The sequence below is a fragment of the Excalfactoria chinensis genome, chromosome 5 (genome assembly GCF_039878825.1).
Source record: "Excalfactoria chinensis isolate bCotChi1 chromosome 5, bCotChi1.hap2, whole genome shotgun sequence".
Classification (NCBI taxonomy): domain Eukaryota; kingdom Metazoa; phylum Chordata; class Aves; order Galliformes; family Phasianidae; genus Excalfactoria; species Excalfactoria chinensis.
In genome coordinates, this window is record NC_092829.1 from 45754117 (window position 1) to 45778478 (window position 24362).

The window sequence follows — 24362 nt, forward strand, 5'->3', positions numbered from 1 at the left end:
TGTATTACAAACACATTTGGCAACTCAAATACAGAAGACATGAACTGTGTCCACTCATGAACTAATTTCATTCCTAGGAAGGCGAGCAACTGTTCTGAGAGGTTTTTTCTAACACATAGTGGAAGAAAAGGCAAAATAACAAGCAAGCAGAGGTGTCCCACGCAGTTGCTGAGACACAATAGAGGGAAAGGTCACCACATGTATGAGAGTTACGCAGAGCTTCAAGACTTTAAATAGAAAAGAGCTTACATAACGAGTGCCCGAGTGCTGCCTCATGACAACCTCTTGCAGCCAAGCCATCACGGTGCAGTTCAGAAAAGCTGCCCACTATGTTGAAGGAGCGCTTTGATTCAGATTGCACTTATGTTTACAAACGGATAAGCACAGTGTATGATTGAATTTTTGAGTTTTAAAACAGCAGATGTTATCACAAGACTCATTTTCGTGCTACAGTTCATATTATACCAATAGGATAATTTTGAGAAATTTTTATTCTACCAAACAACACAGCATTTGGGAGTTTCTCCTGGTTGCCCATTATCCAAGCAGCATAACCAAATTTTAGAGGATTGAAATTTACCAAAAAGAAGTTAGGTGATAGACAGAATCCGCTCATATCATATAACTGTATATAATAATCCATTATATTTCACAAGGAATTCTATTTTTGCCAATTAGAACTCAATACTTCTCCCTACAAACCTAACACACGGTGTGCCTAAAAAAAAAAAACAACTACTATTTTCAGATGAGAGGTGAGTATCTCCATGGCTTTAGAGCACAAAAAGTATGTTCAGAATTTTCATTAGGAAGTACCTTATCACTGTAACAACATGAGATTAAATAATTGAGAAATACATCCTAGAACCAAAGCAAACCAGAAAGTTTACACATCTCCTTGATCTGCAATAATACATTTCATGAAGTAGATTAATCCTTCACTCACCATTAAAGGCTTCACTGCTATACAAAGGAACAACCAGATGGGTTTTACCCTGAATTAAGGGTTTGGTGCTCTTTTCTCAGTTACAGATATACCCACTGCCCCAGTAAAATCGTGAATGCACACTTGATGCATTATACTCAGTTGTCTACTAACAGTGTGAACTTGATCGCTCTGAGTCACAACTAGTGCAGGCAATCACTGCGCTCTTAGCTGAAACCATATTATTCTCTTTATAATCTTTGTCAGGAAAACTCCATCCATAACATCAGAAACATTACTTGAGAACAAGTGAAATCTTTTGCCAAAACTGAGAACCCCATTTAAAAATAATAGTAATAAATAGCAGGAGGGCTGCTCTAAACAATTGGCCAAACATTGCCTAGAAACTGCAAATATCAAGTTCTCTAATACTATCATTGCTGGCTTCATGTCATACATATACATTCATTTCACTGAAATTGAAAGAGATATCACAAACCCAAGCATAAAAAATTTAACAGCTCAGACAATTATGTCACTGTATTTATGGATGGTAAGTTTTTCCTCAGGAATAGCTGAAATAGTCACCTGGGATCATTTAAGGTAAAGCATTTCACCCATTTGATTTTTTTATTAAGCTACTGCAGAGTGTGGGGTGAGGGTAGGAAGGGGGGGGGCGGAATGCTGACACAGTTTATCAGTGTGAAGTGCCATCAAGAAATCAAAGATGAGCCCACAGCAGCATTCATAAGAAAAAAAAACCTCTATGACCTTGTGCAGAAGAAAGTAATTGGTAACTACTGCCTGCAAAAAAGTCTGGCAAGCTCAAGAACTGTCTTTACAGTATTCTTTGCATACCTTACATTTGTTGAATGGTTTCCAAAATGAAAGCTTTCCCATGGGAAGGCAAAGAAACAATAGCAATTTCTTCTGAATGAAGCTCTCCTAAGCCAAAGAGTAAACATACAGTATGTGACCTGAAAGTTTGCTTTTAACTGTACAAGTGGCTAATTACATAACTAATCAAAATGCCTTCAAAAGCAATTCCTGAGGGAAGGAAAAGAAAAAAGAAAAGAAAAGAAAGAAAAGGAAAAAGCAACCCAGCGAAGAGAGATGGTGATTAATAAGCAGCTAAACTGCATGAACTTGTATTGGAGATCCGTTCTGCACAGCACAATGTATCGCACAGGAAATGTCTGTCTTACCTGAGTATTTAGTGGTTAGGTTTAAAAGATGGACCTGTATGACACACAGATCCATATTCCAAAAGGGAACATGAGCTGCTGATGTGGCAGCCATGGAATGTGATTACCGCATGTCCTAGGCATACTTCTCAACATCAAGCGCTACAAGAGTCTGAATTTCACAACTGATTTTGAAAATTGGACATGATTTCAGAATTGAAATTCTCTGTTAAAAAAAAAATCAGGGGAATGGAAGGGAAAAAATAAATAAATCAGTTTCTTTAATGTGGAGACATGGCAAATTTTGAAAAATTAACATTTAGAGAAAAGCCTTTAATCACAGAGAAATAGCACATACATCCTATAGGTGTCTTCAACACCTTTGCAACACATGGGATTAGCCTGCATATATGCTTCATTTCAGATTGGTTCTTATAGGAAATGAAGAGCAGGTTTAGACCTTATAAACCCTGGTTTCCTGTCTTGTTTTGTTTTGTTTTTAGGCAGATGTACTAAAGAAGGAAATTTTCTTATTTTCTGCTTACTCTGTATTGGTCTCCAGTTGCATATTTTCTAAACCTTGCCCAATTCTGTGCAAAACCTGATAGAGACTGCACACTTAGGTGTCCCAGCTGCACTCAATTACCATCCCCTTTTGTGGTGGAGGCAGGATTAGCTCAGGTGTTCCCTGACCCCTACTGGTGGGGATGGCCCCTCGTTTTCCTCGAGTAAAAGAGAACAAGGGAAAAAATACACTGGTCTTTAGGAACATGTGACTATAAGGAATCTAAAAATATATAACAATCAGGAAGAAAATGCTTGGAAGGTAGAAAAGCCTCCTCTGGAGGCTGTGGCAGACTTGAAGCTAAACAGGGAAGATGCCAGAAAACTCCTGAAAACAAGACTGGCTTTTAAACCCTTTTAGCTCCTCCTGATCAGAGAGATCCAGCTGAGGTTTATTTACCAACTGCCAACATCAATTCCTGGTATTTTTGTTAACCATTTAGATGTCACAGCTCCAGGAATTCCATTATATTGCTGAAGAGGTGCTGGCATACACAGTATGGTCACCACCAGAGCACCCCTGTGAGTGATAGCCCACAAGGGATCTCACACATTCCCAGGTTCAGTTTCCTGCTGTGGCTGGCCTATGCCAGAAACTGGTTCAAAGATCATCTGTTTCACCAAGTGGTATGAAAGGAGGTTGGCATTCAACCAAATACATTGCTTCTGAACAGATCAACCTCTATCTACATCCAACTGGAAGAGCAGCTTTGGAGAGGAAACCTCCTGAAGGCAATTGTACAAGAGCCATCCTAAAACTTCACAGTGTAACAGCAAAAATAAGCCCTCAAGGCAAACATTATCCATAGGACTGACAGCAATCTGAAGAGTTGAGAAAATGGTTTTCCTTATTTAGACAAATTTCCATGCAACTCCAAAGAATGAGTTCAAATATATTAGCTTTTTATATTATAATGAAAAGTCAACAGATTTTACAGCAAGCATCTAAAATACGTATCTATATCTTCTCTTTTGGATCACTGCATCTCCAGGACAGCTAGCTGAGCGCTAAAGATTCAAGCATTACATGAAATAATCTCTTTGAAGTTTGTGCTTTTGTACAAGACAGTCAGTTACTGATACAGAAGTGCATTTAAAAATTGCAGCTAGTGTACTTGCCTAACCAAATCTGCTTCAGTTTATTTCAGCAACCAGCTGATCATCTCATATTTAGCTGGAAAATATACAGCTCTGAAAAAAATATGAGAAGAAACCTGGAAATGTACAGTGTAATTATGAAAAGAGACTTGCCAGTACCTCCAGTGTCAGGTGCCAATATCAATATTCCTAATGAACTGCATTTCCCCCCATCTGCTTCCACATGCAACCAAAGAAAAAAAAAAAAGTATATGAACCAGTTTAGGTCTCAAAAATCAGTTTCCTAGATATATCACCAGCCCACAAACCAATTATATGTCTTTCTATGTAAATCTCTGAACTCCAGATTAACCAGCAACATTCCGCACTTTCTTATATCATTTTGGCTATTTTCAATGCTAAATGCCCAAACAGCAAAGGATTTTTCAAAGTTCTCTTTTCCTGCTAATAAAAAGGGTTGTTTGCATCATCTCCAAAGGCATCTCTTTGTAAAATGCCACAGCACACATAATTACCTATTTCCTATGGGACCTAAGAGAAAGTCATTAATTATGCTCTCTTCCGAGACTGAACCAGACATCATCTACCTGTTAAATAGAATCTTTCTCCCCTGCTAGGTACAGACTCTGAACCAGTAGTCAGCCAGCATCTGGATCTCAACATCATAAGTCAAATAAGGTGGACATCTTGCATAGGGAGAAGGGCATTATGGAAAATTCCCATCTTTAACAGTCCTTAGTATTCATTAGTTTCTATTTCTAACATGGTGCTCAATTCACCTGAATTGAACAAGCCACTTATCTTCAAAAAGAATCAAGAAATTCAAAATCATAACTCAAAATATTTGCTTTCACAGTTACAACTGTGAAACACATCCACAAGAACTGGTGACCATCCACATGAGCAACAGCAGGAATACTCAAAATGAAAACAAGGAACTGCAACCACATACTGCCTGAAGTTCAACCCCACACTCCTCAAAGTAACTCACTGCACATTCTCAGTCACAGCTCCATATTACCTGCAGCCCCATGACTGATTTTTTTGGAAGTTACTGCTCAATTAAGAATGTCCAATTCTTTTTCCCTCTCCAGCCTCTGAGCTTATTAATGTGAGATAAACTTTATCAGAATCCATGTTGACCTTCCTCTCTTTTGAACTCAGAAACATTGATTAACTTGTAAGTCATGTAGCAGCAGGCCAACTTAAATACTGCCCTTTTCAGTACTTTATTTCCTGCTGACTGGCTATTTCAGCACCTGTAACTCCTTAAAAATCAACTCAGCTAAAGGTGAGAGAATTACAGGAGCAATAATTGGGTTTATTCCCCTTATTCTTTAGCTTATGAAAACGCAAAATCTTACCCAAACGGTTAAAAATATATATATATAATTCATTATTTTCCAGCAATCTTACTGTAAGATGTCAGCTGCTCCCTAATTAGCACTAGCAGCAAGCTGGACCAGCAGTGGCAAACTGCAGCAAGGCTAGCAGCAAGAAGTCAAAAAGAAAGCAGGTTGCTTGAGTCATTCTTCCAGTGACAAACCTTTAATGGAAAACTTAGGGCTCACAAAAGGAAGGTACTGCTTCTCTGAGGTACATACTGAGGGCCTGACCTGCTGGACTTGGCCACTCACCTCCAAGCCATCAAAATCACAGAGGGTAATTTGCCCACTGCCCCAGGTAAGGGCAAAAGAATTACTCCCCTGCCCTTGAAGTATGATCAAACACTGCTCTAGACTTTTGTTTTATATCCTATCCAGAGCCAATAGAAAAGCAATGCCCACAATCTGTAAAGAAATCACCGTTCAAATGATTTTACTGAAGAAATAATTAGACTCTTCACAGCATCTTAAGTCCTTCAGTGACCTCCAGCTAGAATTGAGCCAGGGTGATACAAGTGTTAAAAGGACCCTAACACAAGCAGCTACCAGTATAAAATGCTTCAAAAGATTTAAGCACAAGTTACTGAGTCATAAGTATTACACTCAGGGCCTCAGCAAACTGTGTTATTTCCCACAATGCCCACTGCTTCAAGTTGAGTTTTAAAGAACTCCCTTTTCTTTTGCAGTTCAGCCATTTCCACCCTCTTGCCTTTCAATCCTGATGCCTAGTTAGTAGAGTTCAAGAGATACTTCCCTGCTAAGAAACCAGGCCAGAACAAATAATGCCAGTAATGTTATGTATGGGCAATACATTCTCTACATGTTTTCGGTGAATTATTTCAAAATGCTGTTTTGATATCCTCCCTTTTCTTCAATGAGCACTGTTTTGCATTCACAACTAGTAGGTAAAACAGCAGCATGAATGGAAGGCTTTGATAGTGCCAACATCACAGCTAATAAGAATTAGTACAAACACATTCTTTTTTTTGTGACATTACATTTTTAGAGTTCAATGGCCCTTATTATATCTCAGACAAGATGCAGCTTCTCATGATTAGCCACGTGCATGATCTGGCATCAGAATCAAAAACTAAGTTATCTACACCCAGTAATTTCATCACTTTAATTACAGTTTCTTGCTGTATTGGTTTCTTCAGTTGTTTTCTTTCAGAGGTGGGTTGATACTGAAAACAGGGACAGAAGAGAAGGCAAGTGATCTTGTCACAGAAGTTACCAGATATTATAAACAACTGCAAGTATTTTGGAATGCATGCCACAAGTCAGCTATACCAGCATTCTGTGCTTCTCACCTACAGAAAACCAAACTTCAGATACAGTTCTTCTGTCAAACTCTTTATTTTCCTCCATACCTCATTTTTATGGGGAAAACGTTATGCCTGAAGGACCCCCTGAGGTATTTTATTTACTATCTGACAGTAAGCATATCAAAGTGTGAAAACTAAAAACTCTTACCATGAACCTACAGAAGCAGCAAGATAAAAAAATATGCAGACTTATTTACCATCCCTTCAAGAGCACAAAGCATCTTCTGACTCACTCTGCAAAAAAACTAACCTTATTGCCTTTATCCTGAAGAGTTTCCTGCCTGTGGCAAGAGATACAGCCCCTTAGCACATTTTTCATTTATTGCTGCCATGTTCATACACTTTTCTATGCCCACATTAGCTTTTAAGTGGAGTTTACTGTGGGCACAATTCTAGAACATTCTAGAATATAATGCTGTAACACAATGGAAAGCGCAGCAATGGCAGCATGGTAGCCAACTCCTAGGCTACAACAGGTGAGGATATGTTCAAATGCAGCAGCTACAGACACAAAAAAAGCAAAGGAAAGAAGCTGCTTACCTTCTGAAGGCCTTCAGTAGGTACACAGGAATCCCCATGAAAATACCCTTGCTTCCACTGCCAACCCTTAAATGAGGTCTGGGAAGAGGTGGATCCTGGCTACCCCCCTTCCGGTCACTCAAGCACAGTTAATTGCATGCACCTGCTCCCCTGGGCTGGCCCTGCCTTCCCACCAGGTGCTCAATCACTGGTTCAAGCCACGACTTGCACTTCCACTAAACAGGAGCACCTGGGAAATTCAGCCCCCCTTAACTCAACACCACTCATATTGTGAGCTTTCACTTCAATAGAAAGACAATTTCTCCCCAATGGCCGGTGCAATTGGTCGGTAGTCTCTGCATTCACAGACTAGGCACGGTTGCGCATAAAAGCGATAGACGACAATTAGCAGATACTCTACTCATCTGACCGTACTTTAAAAGCCAAGAACAGGTTTGGCATTCGGTCTAATCCCCACTCTCAAAACTGAAAGGGTGTTTTGAGTGGGACAAGCAACAAGCATTCTTCTTCCTTTACTAAATTTTGACTGAAGATCACCAAATGATTTCAGTTCAGTGGGATTTTTCTTTCTTGAGTTGATGCTACACTGCTTAGTTTATTTGTGCTAATTCAAAATCCTATCAACGTCTTTTGCACTGCTGAAAATATCTGACTTCCAACAATAACATTTGTGCAAAAGTTATTTGTAAAAGTCTCATCTAATTGCAGTCAGAAATAGTATGTCTGTGACTTGAGAAGCATCTAACAGAAGGAGGCTTATCTAGTAAGCAAAGCATATAGACAGATATTCAAGATAGAGCCTGTATAGTCAACAAACAGAATGGCAAGACATTTTATTTGCACAAAGCTCTGAGACTTTGAGAGAACAGGAAAGAACTTTATGTGCCAGATATTATTCAGTAAATTAACCTGCATGTTGCACATCTTTCTGGCTGTCATGGTTTTGGTTTGATGAAAGGCACAGCATATTTCTAACCAGGTGAAAGTCACTTAAACATTCGTTCTTGACTACCTGTTATTTTTTATATCACCATCTACACCAATACAAGTCACTCATTCAAGTTTTCGCATCTTTGAGAAGGCAGGAGAGATGTCTTTGCATCCATCAATCATTGCAGTGTTATGAATTAAAACCTTCACATCTTTTTTGCCTCCCAGGTGTTCGGGGTGGTAACCATTCGAACTCAGATACATTCAAAGCTATACAACAAAGCAAACCTGTACATTTTTTTCTGGAAGAATGTAACCAAGCACTGCTGCTGAGTGACATGAGCCAAAAATAAAAATACAGATGACAAAGCACACACTTGCCAAACAAATTCTAAGACCAATTTAAGAATCAAACAGAGCGCTGCCAAAGCTTTGAACTAGAGGAAGCAGATGCTTTTGCTGCTGTGACATGCATTTCCACCCAGCAGGTAGACGAGATGAAATCCGGTCTCATCAAGTCACTAACAAGGATTCAGGGCTAACATCAGATTGGGCTAAGCCAGCAATAACAACACTTTTACATACGATTTCCTGATACATGGAAGTTAGATATTTCCGCTATTTCATCTTCTATTTTTCTTAGAACAAACTGTTGAAAACAACATTGCAATGGAATGCAGGCATCTATTCTGATACACTGATACAGTTTATTGAAATAAACTTCACAGGAAACATTCTTTCTCTGTACCTATATATGATCGCTACCAAGTTAAGTGAACAGTGTATATACACAGGCAAGAGCAAAGATACTTTGCTTAACAAAAGTGACCTTGGCACAAATGGGATTAATTCCTAGTAAAATAGAGGTAGGGTCACAATCCACTTAGAAGAGTCATTGCTGTCAATACAATGAATTAGTTTGGTTTATTACCATCTAATATTTTCAGAGTCACATTTACCAAGAAATTGTGCTGTCTTTACTTCACTAAAGTAAATACCACAGTAAGGCCTATGAAGATCTGTGAATTAGGACTACATGAATGATAGTGAATGTTCTCTTTCTGCTACTAGGAAACAGGTTTGCTAAAGCAGTAACAATAGTAGGGGAGGTTTGCTTTGGGGAATAACAAAACAGCACAACAACAAAAAGACACGAACTCCTTCAACAAGATATCTGTTTCATCAAGAAAATGTTCGTGCTTCACTCACCGTTTCCATTTCTGTTTTCTCCCCAGAGGTCTCTAATATCAACTACAGGCCGCTTTTGGTCACTTTCCCAGGGGAAAGCGTCATGGGGGCATTAGTAGCTGAAAAGACACAGATTGAGAACAGCATGAAAATACATGGAGTATAAGGCTATAATGACATCATTAGCATATTTTAAACTCCAGGTTCCCTAGGGTATTGCATCAGTAACTCAGCTGAGACAGTGACCAAAACGAAGCCTTGTATAATTTAACTCTTTCTTATAAATTGTCAAGTAGATGAAAACAGAGAAGACATTTTGATTAAAGCTTCTCAGCAGTTAAACACTACAAGAAAAGCTCCTTGTAGGAGCTCACTGATCCCATGATGGTGCACAACAGTTTCAAGACACTGAGGCAGGAAATGCATTAGGTAGAGAAGCACAAATGCAGCCTCCTCATCCCTTTGTCTTGCTGGGGAGGAGAAACTGCTCCCATCCCAGTAGTACAGCAGCTAGTCCCCAGTGAGTACTGAGTCCCAGTAATGCTACACAAACACTTCAGCAGCTCCAGCTGTTGCAGGACCACCAGATTGTTATGCTGGGAGGGACCTCTTGTGATCATCTAGTCCTACCCTCTGCATTTGCTTCATTTCCTTCTCTGTGGAAGTACCACAGACTCGCACATCCAAAACTCATTGACCTGCATCACTGAATTTCAGCTTTTTTTTTTTTTTTAATTATTATTTTTTATTTTTTTCCCCCTTTTTTGACTCATTACAGTTAAAGGTTTTCATCAGGAAGTAGGAAGAAGGTCCTGGTTGTTCAAACTCACAAATGCAACAGTAAGTCTGACAGGACCACCAGTTACCTGGAACAAACTAAGTTTAATTCAGATATTGGCTAGCATTTCAATAGCTGTCAGCAGCAGGGCAATAATCAAGATCAACTCAAAATGCTGGAGACAAACAGTGTTTGAAGGCATCCCAGTTATGTGTGGAGATTACAACCAGCAATTGGCACATTAACAACTACAGATGTTCACTTGCTCTTGTACTCAGCTATTGAAAGCTTTTCTAGCTTATGCATGTGCTACAAAATGCCACTCTATCTTAGATAAACATCTTTGTCATAAGAGAGAAATGGTTTTCCAAAGCAACACACTGAAATTTCAGCTGAAGTCAGTGGTGGCTGTTCATTATTTCTGAAAGATAAACTGAGGACTTGTCGAACTACACAGACATATTTTAAAAGTCAGACCTACTGTCTGTTCCCAGACTCAGTGACAGAGAAAGCAAAAGAGATTATACCATAATATTATATGTTTAAAAGGGACTATATTCATTATAGGGCTGCATTTTGTTCTGTGCAAAATTCAATAAACTGTGGCTGTGTATTAATGAAATATTGAAGAGGAAATGAAAAGTATATTCAGTGAAGTTCTGTTTTTATGAAAGCGTAAGTGTAGAGAGGAGGGAATATAAGTAACGCGCATTGGAAGCCTTCATTATTTAAGTTGCATGTAAGCACTTCTTTCATCAACAAAGACTAAAGAAAGGAGAATTATGCCAGAGATCATTTTTATTTTTCTTCAGAATTAGATAGGTAAAGATAGTGGACTAGAATTTATTAATAATTGAAAGGAGGCCTTAAAAAACTGAAGAAATAATAAACTGATCTGCCCAGCTGTAACTCCTCCAAGTTACTCTGTCTCAATCCAAACACCTTTAGCACTGGTCCTCTAAAAAGACCTTTTCAATCTTTCCTTGCCTTTTACAATACAGCAGTGTTGCTCAATTCATTTAAGGCTTAATTCATGAATAAGAAACCACATTTACTCCACGCTCCTGCTTGGGATCTATCACACAGCTGGGATGAAAGGGCCTCGATTCAGAAGTTGCCAGGAAGCTAGGTCACAGTGGTACAGGGTCAAAGTTTAGGCCAATACAATGAAGCCCACAAAAATTTGAGTAATATGCACTTCTCATCACAATACATGGGAACTCACATTTACTGAGTCCCACAAAACATTCCTTATGGATCCCTAAAGTCTCATTAAAGACAGAATACGAACAGAGTCTGTGGGCATCAAGTATTTCTCACCCTCAGCTGGAACTGTTAGGATGGGGAGGGAAGGAGGTGGCAATTGTAGCAGAATGTAAAGCAGAGCACTGTCCGTTTTCCAGTGCTACATGGCTGCTGACCAGAATAAATAATGATTTTCCTCAACTGAATCTTAAGAAACACTTTGGGAATCACATGCATGTTGCACAATGTTTAGGGAGACGGGAAAGGAAAGCACACTCTAGCCTTGGACAGGAGGGGTTGTGAATGGCTCCCAAAGCCCACTCATGATGTTCAGGAACACTAAAAGCATCTGTGTGCCTGCCCCCGCAAGGGCTGCAGCCCCCCTCGGTATGCAGTTCACATACAGCTTTACCTCCAGAAGAAAAAGAAACATTCAACAGGGAGGAAAAAAAACTATTAATGTTCCAAAACATAAAACATTGGAGCAGAGTGTTTGCATCTTACAGAGTGTTTGCTATGAAATTTTCAAGTGCCAAATGAAATGCATCAGTGCAAAAAATAGCAGAGAAATACCAAAAGATGCCATCATGTCCAGAACCGCAAGTATTTCCTTGTATTCACTATCCCCATAGCTAGACAGGGAGGTTCCTCCACCCAGTGTGACTGTAACTTCCCTTATAGAAATACCACGCACACTCAGAGTAGAGCATTCAATGTGGTTTTTAATGCTGATGATTCAGCTCAGAAGTGGCACACAAACAGCCAGGCTCTCTGGTGTTTCATTCTGCACTTGCAAGCAGCAGCCAGAGACTCTGGGAGTATCCCCTACAATTGTTCACCAAATGAAAAGATTCCCCTTCAATCATTTCAGACTCAAGCCATTAAGCAAATATCACCTTCTCTTGCCAAAGTATGTTATTGCACTGAGCAAGATGCAATTTGCAGCCAAATAGGAAACTTTTGGTTACAACCAGATGAGCACAGTCACAGTGGTAATGAGGCTGTCTTACCTCCACCTGCTTCTGCTTTTGGAAGGCAGGACTATTCTTTAGAACTATTCACAGTGAAAACTGAGGATGTGAAAAGGAAATCTTGGTGCTTCTCAAAGGAACAAGAAACAAGTGCTGCTCATTGCAGAATTTACTGGTTCACCTATGTTGCATTTTACCATATTGCAGAGTCACAACAAATTATGCATCTTTAAAGACAGGAGGGTCATATGCAAGAGTCAGATTCTATCATCATAAATCACCTAGTCACTAGTAGACCTACAGAAATTACTTGTTGAAGCTTTAGGACAAAATAAATAAAAGGAAAAAGAATCCAATCTTACTCTAGCCATTCTAACACAAGCCATTCACTGTCAGATTTGCACAGCAGAAGAAAGGAACAAGAGTCTGTATGAGAGCACGATGGTACTACAGAGGGAGACCCTTTCTCCGCTCCTGCCTCTTCCAAAGCAGCCTACCCTGCTATAGTTCTAGGCCAGGATTCCAGTTGGGATAAGGAACTGCTTAATGGCACCAGTACACCATTTTCCTGACCACAATGCATCAAATTCATTTTCATCACTGAACAGAATGACATCTGCTAGAGACATAGGCAGAGTTGCAATTCTTACATTCCTTCTACTGACCTCTAACACTAGAGCAAAAAAACAGGAGAAAACTTATGGCTGTGTGGACCAAAAGTAATGGTGAAGTGGCAGAGTGTTCCCATGAGTCACAGAGACACGTACAAAGGAAAGGTCTTGGTCCTTTTCATTTTGTGTAACAGAGGGAAAATTCTCATTGTACATTTCCACTATGTTTAATGGTTTTGTCGTTTTCTCACTTCCCATTCTTCCTGCCAAGGCAGCCCCACATCGTCCTCAGGAGCTTCACTGATGCCCTATTACACAGTTAATCACATTTCCCTTTTTTTAACTTCATACCCAAACAGGCTCCATCCACTGTACTCTGCACCAGTTCCCGTCCTGCTTTTCCTCCCTTTTCCAGTTTTTCACTTGGGAAGGTAGAAATTTCATTCTGGCAAAATCCCAGTCATCCTCTTTGGGGTCCAAATATCCTTTTTTTCCCCCTTTCCATCTCTCTCTAGCATTGGTATCCAAGTGCCTCCAGTACCAGGCCCCTTACTGCAGTGCTACTTCCAGCCTAAGTCCCTCCTCAAGTCTTCCTCATCAACTATTCCATCTGTTTCCTAACCTATTATTCCTGTCCAAATTATTTAAGCCTTCAACTATATCAACGAAACATTGCTCTCTTTTCCTCAGTTGCAACTCACTCAACAATTATATTCTTTTCCACCTTTATTTCCAGTCTCTATGTCCCATCTGCTATCCAACCAGATAGATGGTTTCCTTATACCATGCAGGAAAAACTCTCTGAGAGCACAGCAAATGAAATCTTCCTGTACAGTTGTCCATGTTTAACATGGGACACAGCAGTAGAGTTGTACCTAAGATCACATTCACATCCGTACTTGAAGAGTGTAAATAAAATGAAACTATGGCAGTATCTCTATATATATCTCAGATCTCTAATAAGCACATACAAATAATGAATTTTTTTAGCAAAAAAAAAAAAAAGTATATTTTTAAAAGCAAAAAAACAAATACCCATTTCCTTTCAAAAGAATTACACAAGTATATCTTCCACAGGAAGTCCACAATGCTGCCAGATTTCAGATTCAATCCAAGCTTCAAGCACTAGAATATTTAATTAAAAAAATACTCTTTATTTTTAACACGTGCAACCAAAATGTCATTTGATTCTCATTCTGAGAAACAGCTGGTCTCTACTGTAACATCTCTCAAAATCAAGGTTGCTACTCCAGATGGAAACCACAAGCAACACAAGGACACGCTACTCCTTGCTCAGGCAACAGGTATATAAAAATGCAAAAGAGTTTGGGAAAAAAAAAAAAAAAAAAAGAAAAGCTGATGATTTCTAGCTTTTCTATAATGCAGAATTTTTAAAAGAGCCTAGTGAAGTTTCACAATACCAGTTGAACGGATTGTACATCTGACAAGTATTGTTAGGAGAGATTTTCAAAGGCATAAGGGTTTTGAATAACCAGCTATCCGTGAAATCCAGAGCAAAGAAGGGACTCATGCTTAGGAAAGAGGTAATGACTACAAATAAACCTTGGGAAAATTTATGAGAGTGGATTTGGACTTGCTGAAACCCTCACCTGAGCTGTCCTATGGTTTAGTGAAACAAACCAAAAACAACCACCACCTTCTTAAGTAGAACCTTGGTCCCAGCAAACCCTCTAAAAGTAGATTTAATACAGAAATTGCATGTTTCTGCATCTTTTAAGCCTGTTCTGTCCCAGAGACCGTCCTTAGTTTAAAAACAGCTGCTTTTTCTTAAATCATCCAACAGGTGAAGGGAGACAAAGGGAGCATGGAAACTGCTATCCAGAACTGATTTTAGATTTGGCTCCCATCAGTGGGAGCAAAAAACAAAGAGGCACGACAAAGTGGAGGTTCTTGACTTGTTTACAATTAGACACCCAAACCACAAGATATTTATTATTGTATATTTGATGTGCAAATTTTAGGAATCTAAAGTAAAACTTCCAAAGACCTCTTCATGTATCATTGAATTATGATTATAATTTCAATCTAAAAAGGAAAAGGATGCCTTACTGTAAACATATTTGCAGTGGCAGTTCTATTTAAAACCATCTATTACACTCTACAAAACTTTTTAAGGACAGTTGGAAGGAACTCCATTTCCATTGCATACGTTCATGAAGTACTTTTAATAAAGTTTACAGGTGCTCACTCTTGTTATTTCAGCAGAACTCCCCCAAAACTGCACAGACCTCACACAGTACCTGGAACTCATGGCAACTCAATGTGTTCCTCTCACAGTCATGTAGGAATTCTATATGTTTCCAGAAAGATATAAAGATACACAAGAGGTAAACCGAACTATTTCCCATAGCTGGGAGTGCCATTCTTGACATGATTTGCTTCTTCATTTCTATCAATGGCAACTTCTCTCTGAAGTCAGAATGTGAAATAACAAAGGGGACTGAAGGACTTGACTATTTCTGGGAACATCAAAGATTGGGTCAATGGAAAGGGAGAAAAGGTTGTGTCAGCAGCTGTCTGTTGTATCCTTCAGTGTGACTGCAGAACTTCAGTTTCTAGCACTACGGTTGCACAAACAAACATTAAATTAAATATACCTAAAGAATTCTGCGATACCATATGATACACATCATAAATTTTAACTGTAATTGCTTCCTATAACCATGTTTGCCTTAACACTGTAAATACGGAAGGGTGTAACCCTTAGACAGGTCCTTATCAGTTAGCTATATAGAAGAAAGAAACAGTTGGTAAGATGTTTAAATGTGTTGACTCAGCATTTTAATAGAGCTGACATGGCTGTACCAAAAGGAAAAAAAAAAAACAAAAAACAAAAAACAAAACAAAACAAAAAAAAAAACAGTTCTTAATAAGCTCTTTCTAAGGTTATGCATAATAAACGTAAATGTGTTGTGAGGAAAATTCCAATAAATCTGCTTCATCTTCTTCGTACTGGAATAAGGAATCATTTATGTAGTATCTGCTTCTCCGTATTTCTGAATATCAGTGAAGCTTTTGCCAAAAATAAATGAATCACAAAACATCACTGTTTTAAACTGGTCAAAGCATTGGGCATAGTGTAATTAATTACAGCTTATCATCATCTGGTGTGCCTGATCTCTCTGAAAGTTCACATGACCAAACCCACCAAATTCAATAAGGTGGTCCACTTGACTGGTTGCTTATGCAAGCTGGCAAAACTAGACCTTTGAGATTTTATTTTTAGGAGAGTTGTACTGACTAAGAAATAAGCATAGGAAGAAATCAAACAGAAAAAAATATTTACAGAAATCAGTACTTCTATCATCGCTTTACTCCCATCATTGACATGAAATTGCTGACCAAGGAGAGTACTATATACTGAGACTATTATGAATTATTACTAAGTACTAGGTATTTTACTATCTGGAAATAACCTCTATTGTTCCATAACTGTTTTCTCTGGCAACACTTACTGAACAGAGCCACTTCAATCTGCCTCATACTTCAGCACTTTCCTTTCAGTTACACAGAGGAGTCTGCCCTGGATTTGGCTACAACATATCCCTCTGTTTTGCCAATATTTCAGCTATAAAATAAAAATTATACCTGTCATAACTGTGTATCTCCATTCTCTTCAGAGAAGTTGCACTGAGGCTGACCTGGGCTCAACAATTCAACAGTACTTATGAACATACTTCATAAACAACATATACAGACATCTGATTATGATACATTACCATATAATTTTGTTTCTTGAATAACATGCTATCAATTGTATTTAAACAGAGCTATGTAAAACATCAACAGGCTCTACTCAGAGCTTTGTTACAACTTAAGTGTTAGCTGATGTTGGCCTGGTTCACACAGTTCCCAACCATAGATAAAAAAACACTAACACAAATCATGCAAACCACTAGATCATACTTAATTTCAACCCCCCAAAACCTTAAGGAAGCCAATGGTTTGAAGCAATGTTTTAGAGCTATCCCACAGGCTTTAGCACACGATTGAATTTTGACCAATGTATTTTTCACAGACCTTTAAGTACTGCTTGAATTCCACCTTCAGAGTTTATCTAGAGACAGATACACCTCATGTATGTGGTGTCTTCCTTTGTAAACAGTTTACAAACTACAGTGTCAATAAACTCAAACAAAGCTATGGAAGCACTAACAGCAAATCACTGTGATATAAGTCAGGATCAACTAGAAATAACAGTAGTACTATGGCATGGTTATGTGACACAATTCCCACGTTAAACATTTGTAGCTACACAAAAGGAAAGAACCTACTGCAAAAAAGAATAAAAAAAATAAAAAAAAAATCTGGATTTATATTAACACCATAGTCAACTACAGTGATTGCAAGTACCTTATAAGAGTTTTGCAATGTGGAACTCAACCATAACTCTGTAAAGTAACCTAAAGATAAAGCCAGCTTTCTCCATCATCACAATTTAATTAGAGCCTTTGAAGCCACGCACCTTTGATCTGAGCAAAGTGATAAGTGCATTATATTTTAAAAGGATTGTTATACGTTCTGTTAAACACAACGGCAGAGTTGAACCAGAACAGCCTTGGTGTAATGAGGAAATATTCATTTTGAGGCACAGACACAAAAAACAGAAGTGTTGGCTGCCCTACTTTCTAACACAGAGATACCCAACTGCAGAAAAAATTCTAGAGTAATGAAAAAAAGCACTGATTTAACACGTCTTCCCCACTAGGGAAACAATCAAGTTAATGAAAGAAGAATAGACACATACTGTTATCAAAGTAAAACTCTTACCTTTGAATTTCCAGCTACCATTGCTATGCAGTATGGCTTGGAGAAGTTTTCCACCTTGACAAGATAGGACTCGAAGATAACAAATCTCAAGAGTCCAAAAGAAGAACCAGAACTACAGAATAATTTACTAAAAGCCCTCATCAGTCTAAGAGCAGTAAGAAGAGAACTTCTCTTTAGGAGCTGGCCCTATCAGTATAAGGCCCTTATATCAGTCAAATCAACTCATTTGTCCTGAATTGGATCACCTGTAGTTATTGTGAGGACCACAGGTTTCCCAGATTGTAAGAACAAGAACCAGCTGCTTCCACTTCTCCAACCCCACCATGAGATACTTTTGAATCCCTTAATCTAGCATATATATTATCTGGAGAAGTTTTTGGTTTTGAGAAATGTTAGATCCAAGTATATTCTAAACTGGTCTCACAATATTTGTTATTTTTTTCTACTCCCTAGTCAGACTTATCAGTAGTTTGTCTGTGTTTCTGGCTTTATGAGAAAGAAGTGAAATGCTTGTGAAAATCTGAAGACAATAAAAGTGCAGGGCAGAAATGTATTTTTAAATATATTATAATATTAGGTGTACTGAGATTAAAATAATAACCTACTTTCTACTCTGATGCTCTAGGTCAGATTTTATGGCACTCACTAGAATCTTTTATACAAGTAAATATGACACTCCTCCTTTATTGCTCACACCTGCCACCACAAACTATTCTAAGCTATTAAGCCTCCATGAGCTCTTCCCTAGTATTAGTATGTTTCTTTGTCTTTCAGCACAGAAAATTTACCTGCCTAAACACTGTCAAGTTGGCTGTAACATTGGTAGTACACATATGTGAATATGAAAACACTGTTCGCAACAATGTGTGAGCCATTAAGTTAATAATGCTGTACAGACAGACATTCAAATCACAAAGCTGCTAAAGGGGAAGAAGCAAACAAAATCCAGCAATTATCAATAGCTCAGTGAAAGGTATCAACTGCAGGGAACTGTGGGATTGGGAACCCAGTGTGCTAATTCCAATATGGAATTCTGGCTGAATGGCAGTTAGTTTTGTGCTGCTAGCAAAACGGAGTTTGGGGCAGGGGGACAATAAGAACTTTCCATCCTAATCATGTTTCTCAGTGCTGTCACTGTTTAGAGGCTGTCAAAAACACAGAGGAAGACACTCCATAGAACTATACTACTTCTCCTTTTGGTACCACGTTCCCTCTGTGATGGGAAATGCATTAACATTTTGTGGATTCACTGCTCTCTCGTACTGTACATCCTTTCAAACAGAATAAAATACTTTCTGAAAGTGCCATTAATCTAAAATACACAATCCTTGAATCTGTTCTATTGGGAAAGAGTAGCAATTTACCCATACAAAAATAAACATATTGTTATTTCTAGAAATAAGTTCATTTAGCTAATGAATGTGACCATAAAACATTACCACCAGAACTAAGGTCAACTGAAAAAGTAGAACATGGAGTTGTTAATACATTTATTTTCATACCTTCCAGTCACTGCCAATATTTTTATCTTTTTCAGTAAAATGGACTTTGTAATCAGCACATTGTGGACAGTTCCAACAATAAACGCCTCTGATGAGAATCTTTTCCTTACAGTATACTGAGAACAGCAAAAGTTTTAAGTATTTACTAATTTGTACCTATTTCAGTTCTTTTTTTTTACTTTCCATTCAGCCTAGGGGAGTTCAACTCACTTCTTGGTAACTTATCCTATGAATATCAAATATCCTGTAATAACTGCATTCAACAACAATGTTTGTGTTTCTGGGAAAAAAAGAAAAGAAAAAATAAAACACATACATTTTTAATCTAGGGCTCCAGCCCTGAGGTCTGTGTACAGCAATGACGATGTTACAGACTGTCTGGAACACTCTTAATAATACTCACAACAGGACAATCCTTCCTCCTCTTCCTGGTTAACCACTGTGAAGCACACGGGTTCAGCACTCCTTTAGGACTGAATGAATTATTCACATGGGATCGTTGAATAGGTACAGGAGGAAAAAAAAAGACAACAATAGAACAGCTTACTCTCTTCGCTCAACACCACAGTGTCTGGTACAGTCATGTCCTAACCATCTCCTATAAGCAGCTGAGCATGACTAAATACAAGTGTCCAAAAAGTGCAACTCAAAGGGGCTGTTTTTACTTTGCCTACATTCACATCCCAATCAGAGAATACTAAGGGGATGATCTGTTTGTTCTGGATTTTGTTTTGCTTTTTTTTCCAGGTATGTATTGGTTATAAAAGGCTGAAGACTATTAACGATAAGATACACAGCTACTATGTTGTGAAGATACTGTGTGTGACTTCCAACAAAACGTTAAATAGCATTTTTTTGATCACACAAAGATTATGGCCATTTTTAAAAAATAAGCTGCAATAGTGCAGAAACAGCTCATAAAAATAGTTTTTTTTTTTTCCTCTTTAATACCTCATATTTGTACATTTTTACTCCATGAGTTCTGAAAATCTGACATAGTTCAGCAATGACTAGGTTTCCACTAATGGGATTTGGACAAGTATTCCGGCCCTTTCATCAGCAATAAGGAAACTGAATGTTCTCTGTTAATCAGCTCAGCGCAGTCATTATTTAACCCGCAGACAACGTATGGCAACAAAGTTTAAATTTTCAACCTTGAGAAGGCGGCAGGCTTTGCTAACTGCGTGCTGAAGGCTGGCAGAAATCAAAAAGTCTTTGGAGAAAATAAATAAATAAATAAGACAAACTTCTAGTAAGAAAAACATTCAGTAAATCTGACTGACGGTTAAGCCACAAATAAGGAAAAACGTTAGACTGCATCTGAAATTATGGATATGGACTGCGCAGCATTACTCGGAAGAGAGATAACAGGAAAGGTTGTAAGATAGCTATGAATTCTTCCAGGCTAAAGGGGCTGAAGACAACATCAATAGAGCAACATTGTATTCCCTTCTGCATATGCTTCACCATCAGTAAGAAGGACTTCATCATTAAGAGTACCTCAAGCAGCTCTGAGCTGTCAGGACATCTCCTTGTTTTGTGCAGTTCATATGACAGGCTGAACCAAAAAAGAAGTGAGAGGAGGATCATTTCACACCAGGTTGCAATGGGAGTCTGTCTTCCTCACCTCTGGTATAGCATGCAACTACATGTACTTAGCTGGAGACAGAGATACATCCAGAAATATTGCCATTCAGAAACACTACTTGATACCAGTCAATTGAAAATACAAATGAAAATAAAAATGCCAGAACAGCAAGATATATCAATCCTGTCTACAATGAGATGTTTACATTCTAATACATTTGAATGCATAATCTTAATTTCACCCTCCAGAAAGTACTTTGCTACCAGGCAACAACACACAATTCTGTTTTGTGCAGTTGTATTATATTCTCTAACAGAAATTACTGAAGATGAGACCTATACAATTCTCACAAGATTAAAGACACTAACTTAATTATGTAAAAAGGTTTTGATTTGATTTTGCTTTACAAGCAGAACTTGCTTGCTTTTGTGTAAAGCAATGGGGCACACCACGTGAAAATACAAAGTAATCAGCATGGGCTGAGGGAGGAAGCATTCCTAATCAAATGTCAATTTATGTTTCTGCAACAGAAGAAAGTAGCAGTGATAGCTATGTCTGGCCCTACTCAAAAGACACAGCAGTTTAATCAGAAGTGAAATAGCTAAATTAACTGCCTTTTAATTATTTACATTTTTCATCCTGTACATTTTTGTGCAACTTCCTGGCTTTAAACATGCTAGAGATTAGTGCTAAAATATTGGAAGGAAAACCTTCGTAGAATCATGGTTTGGGTTGGAAGAGACCTTTAAGATCATCCAGTTCCAGCCCCCTGCTACAAGCAGGGACATCTCCCTCTAGACCAGCCCCATCCAGCCTGGCCTTGAATGCTTCCGAGGGGGAAGGCATCCACAACCTCATTATGCAACCTGTTCCTGTATCTCACCACCCTAACAGTAAAGAATTTCTTCCTAATATTTATTCTAAATCTACCCTCTTCCAGTCTGTAAACCATTTCCCCTTGTTCTGTCAATACAAGCCCCTGTAAAAAGTCCCTCACCAAACTTCATGTTTAAGGAGCTGGGAAGCAACTTGGAAATTAAGTTTAAATACAAAATCGTCATTGATTTATACCTATTTTTTCTTCTTGCTTATTTATTCATCACCAGACCTCACTGCAAGTTACTCTCCCTTGAGCAGCAGGCTAACTATTGCATCCTTTATATTTACAAGTCAAAGAAAACCACACTCCTCTCCACAAAACTCCAAGGCATGTCCAGAAAAAAAATGGGACAATGTGGAGATGGCTGCAGAAGCCTCCACAAAAGCCCCAAAGCAGGCCAAGTGTGTGCCAGCTGTGACCCCAAGCATCCTGTCACCTGAGAACACAAGTCATATTTCAGCGTGCGGCAAAACCAGTTATTCAGGCTCTCAAGCAGAATAGTCTCTGTATGAACACATTTTGTGAATACATGTCATTTCTTATCTGTGAGAAAGTTTAGTGGAAGGAATATGCAGCCAGGGATACTCCATCCAAATGCAAGCTCAGTCAAAGTTCTGCCAAGTTATTTAAACTGCATTTTTGCTTCCTTTTAATAGTGTCATTTATAGCCACACTTCTCCAATTGTACAAGATTAGGCCACTAATATTACATTAGCCTCAAATACACACAATCACAAAATAAATAAATAAATAAATAAAATTGTTTGTGCTGAAAGTATATTTTGAAGTGATGAGAATACCAACACGGAGCTGAATAAACAAACACATACCTTTGCAAAAACCACACTGATTCAGTCATGCCTCAGAGCAGACCCATAGCGTATACCATACTGGCATAAATCATACATACCTAGCAAAACTAGAATTCAGCAGCAATTCCCTGAGTAGAGAGGATTGTGCAGTGCATTTATAAACAGGCTTATCAAATTCTTTTGGGGATCCATTTCACTGCTGAGAAATCAGACAAGAAAAACAGTTTGCTGAAGGTCAAGCAGTATCAGAGGCCAAACTGGATTTCCAAACATCTCCACAAAACCACAGCTAGCATTCAGAAACTTTTCTTAGCCTGTAATACTGGACATGAATTCTGGCAGTTACCTCCATCCCTTTTCCAACACAGGCAACTCAACCTTCCTTTCACTCCGTGCCTTTCCAGAAAAGGCGCAATTAGGAACATACTTATTACCAATGATTGGATGTAATTACCAGGTGAGATTACTTTCTACAAAAAAACCTCATTTCTTTAGAATGCCTGAATACAGTCTGCACAAAAAGTTTGTAGTTCAGTAATTCTAATTTTCTATCTGTAATGCAAATCAATACAATACAATACCCAAGTTAATCCTGCACGTTTTACTTGTCTTATTTGTGTTCCCCTTGAAGTGCATTCTCTCACCCTAATGCTAAAGCAGTCAAAACAACAAATGATGCAAGTCAGCTTTTAAGTGAATGGGGCACCTCTCCTCACAAATAGGGTGCCATATGGATTCCTGTCATGAATATGGGATTTCTTTTTAAAGTTACAGAGTGCTTTCAGCATTTAATGGATAGTGCTGCTGCCGTTCAGGTTCCCTTTGTAGTTTGTACCCCAGGGACACAGAGCTCTATGCATTACCAACTTTTCCCTTATTTTTCACCCCCCATTATCAATCTGTGTAAATAAGATGCACAGCATCCGCTAGTTAATAAACAAACTCTCACTTTGATTACACTTTCAGTTTCCAAGCACAGAGCTGACTAACCACAAAGAATAAATGTGTTTGGGGTTTCAGTGCTGGCCTTGGAAGATTGTTCACAAATACATGATTCATATCCGATTCTGAACATTAACACTTTCCTCATGACTCATACATACAGTTAAACAATAAAACAGAGTGCTTATTGAAGTTTTGTTTAACGTGTATGAAGGATCTAGTATTAATATTTTTAAATTTAATTGTTTAACAATGTCAATCCTATTATTAGCTTCAAGGAGGGGATGTTTCCACTTCTATCTTGAAATAAATACATGCTTTTGAATTTACTCTGGCTTATATTAAGAATCCGTCAGCAGTAGCTCAGAAAACAAATAACAAAAAGCCATTAAACACTGCACGAAGCAAGAGTACACACCTTACCAATGTGACTATAGTACATTATCTGAATTGGTAGAAGATGATTGTCCTATATCTTTCATTCTATAGAACACTGTATATAACATGCTGATCAACACACTGTTTCCTCACATTGTTTTCCTCTACAGATTGAAGGATTAAAGAGGGAATACAGCCTTCCACACACAATAGAGACTTGAGTTGTTCTATCTGGTCCTTGCATATTAGGATACAATTCCCAGATAAATTGTAACCAATGACTGGCAAATCCAAAATGCATAAGAATATAAGTTTGGCTTATAAAAAAACCCTGAGGGATTATTTTTTAAACTTGATCCTCTGCAATTCAGTTCTCTTTTAAGGTTTGCTAAATCATTATAATTGGGTACTATTTGCAGTTCCATTGCAAAAAAAATCAGCTCTAGCTCCATGTGAAGGAACCATGAAAGTGCAATGTAGAGCTTAAAGAGCCATATTGTATCTCAGATATACGTTCAGGTAGAATAGAACATGACATATAGATCTCCATTTCAAACTTCCAGGATCATTGTTATCTTGGGACACACGCCTGTCTTGAGTCTGTTTTCTGTTTCCTCTATGTAGCTTGCAAAACAGTTTTGACCAATTTTCTCCTATCTCTTTACAAGCCACTTCTAAATAACCACAGAAGTAAGCATTCTACTACAGACAAAGTTTTTCACTTT

The 24362-nt window shown here is 38.3% G+C and overlaps 1 long non-coding RNA gene across 1 annotated transcript in view; it reads right to left on the bottom strand.

Annotated features, from left to right (window-relative positions):
* The window catches only part of LOC140253485 (uncharacterized), a 31262-nt gene extending 13601 nt beyond the window's left edge, over nt 1-17661 (bottom strand). The window contains exons 1-2 of the long non-coding RNA XR_011903868.1: nt 17536-17661; nt 9161-9258 (exon numbers count right to left, since the gene is read on the bottom strand). This is a non-coding gene — a long non-coding RNA (uncharacterized lncRNA). The remainder of the gene's footprint in view (nt 1-9160; nt 9259-17535) is intronic.
* Between the last annotated feature and the right edge of the window lie 6701 nt (nt 17662-24362).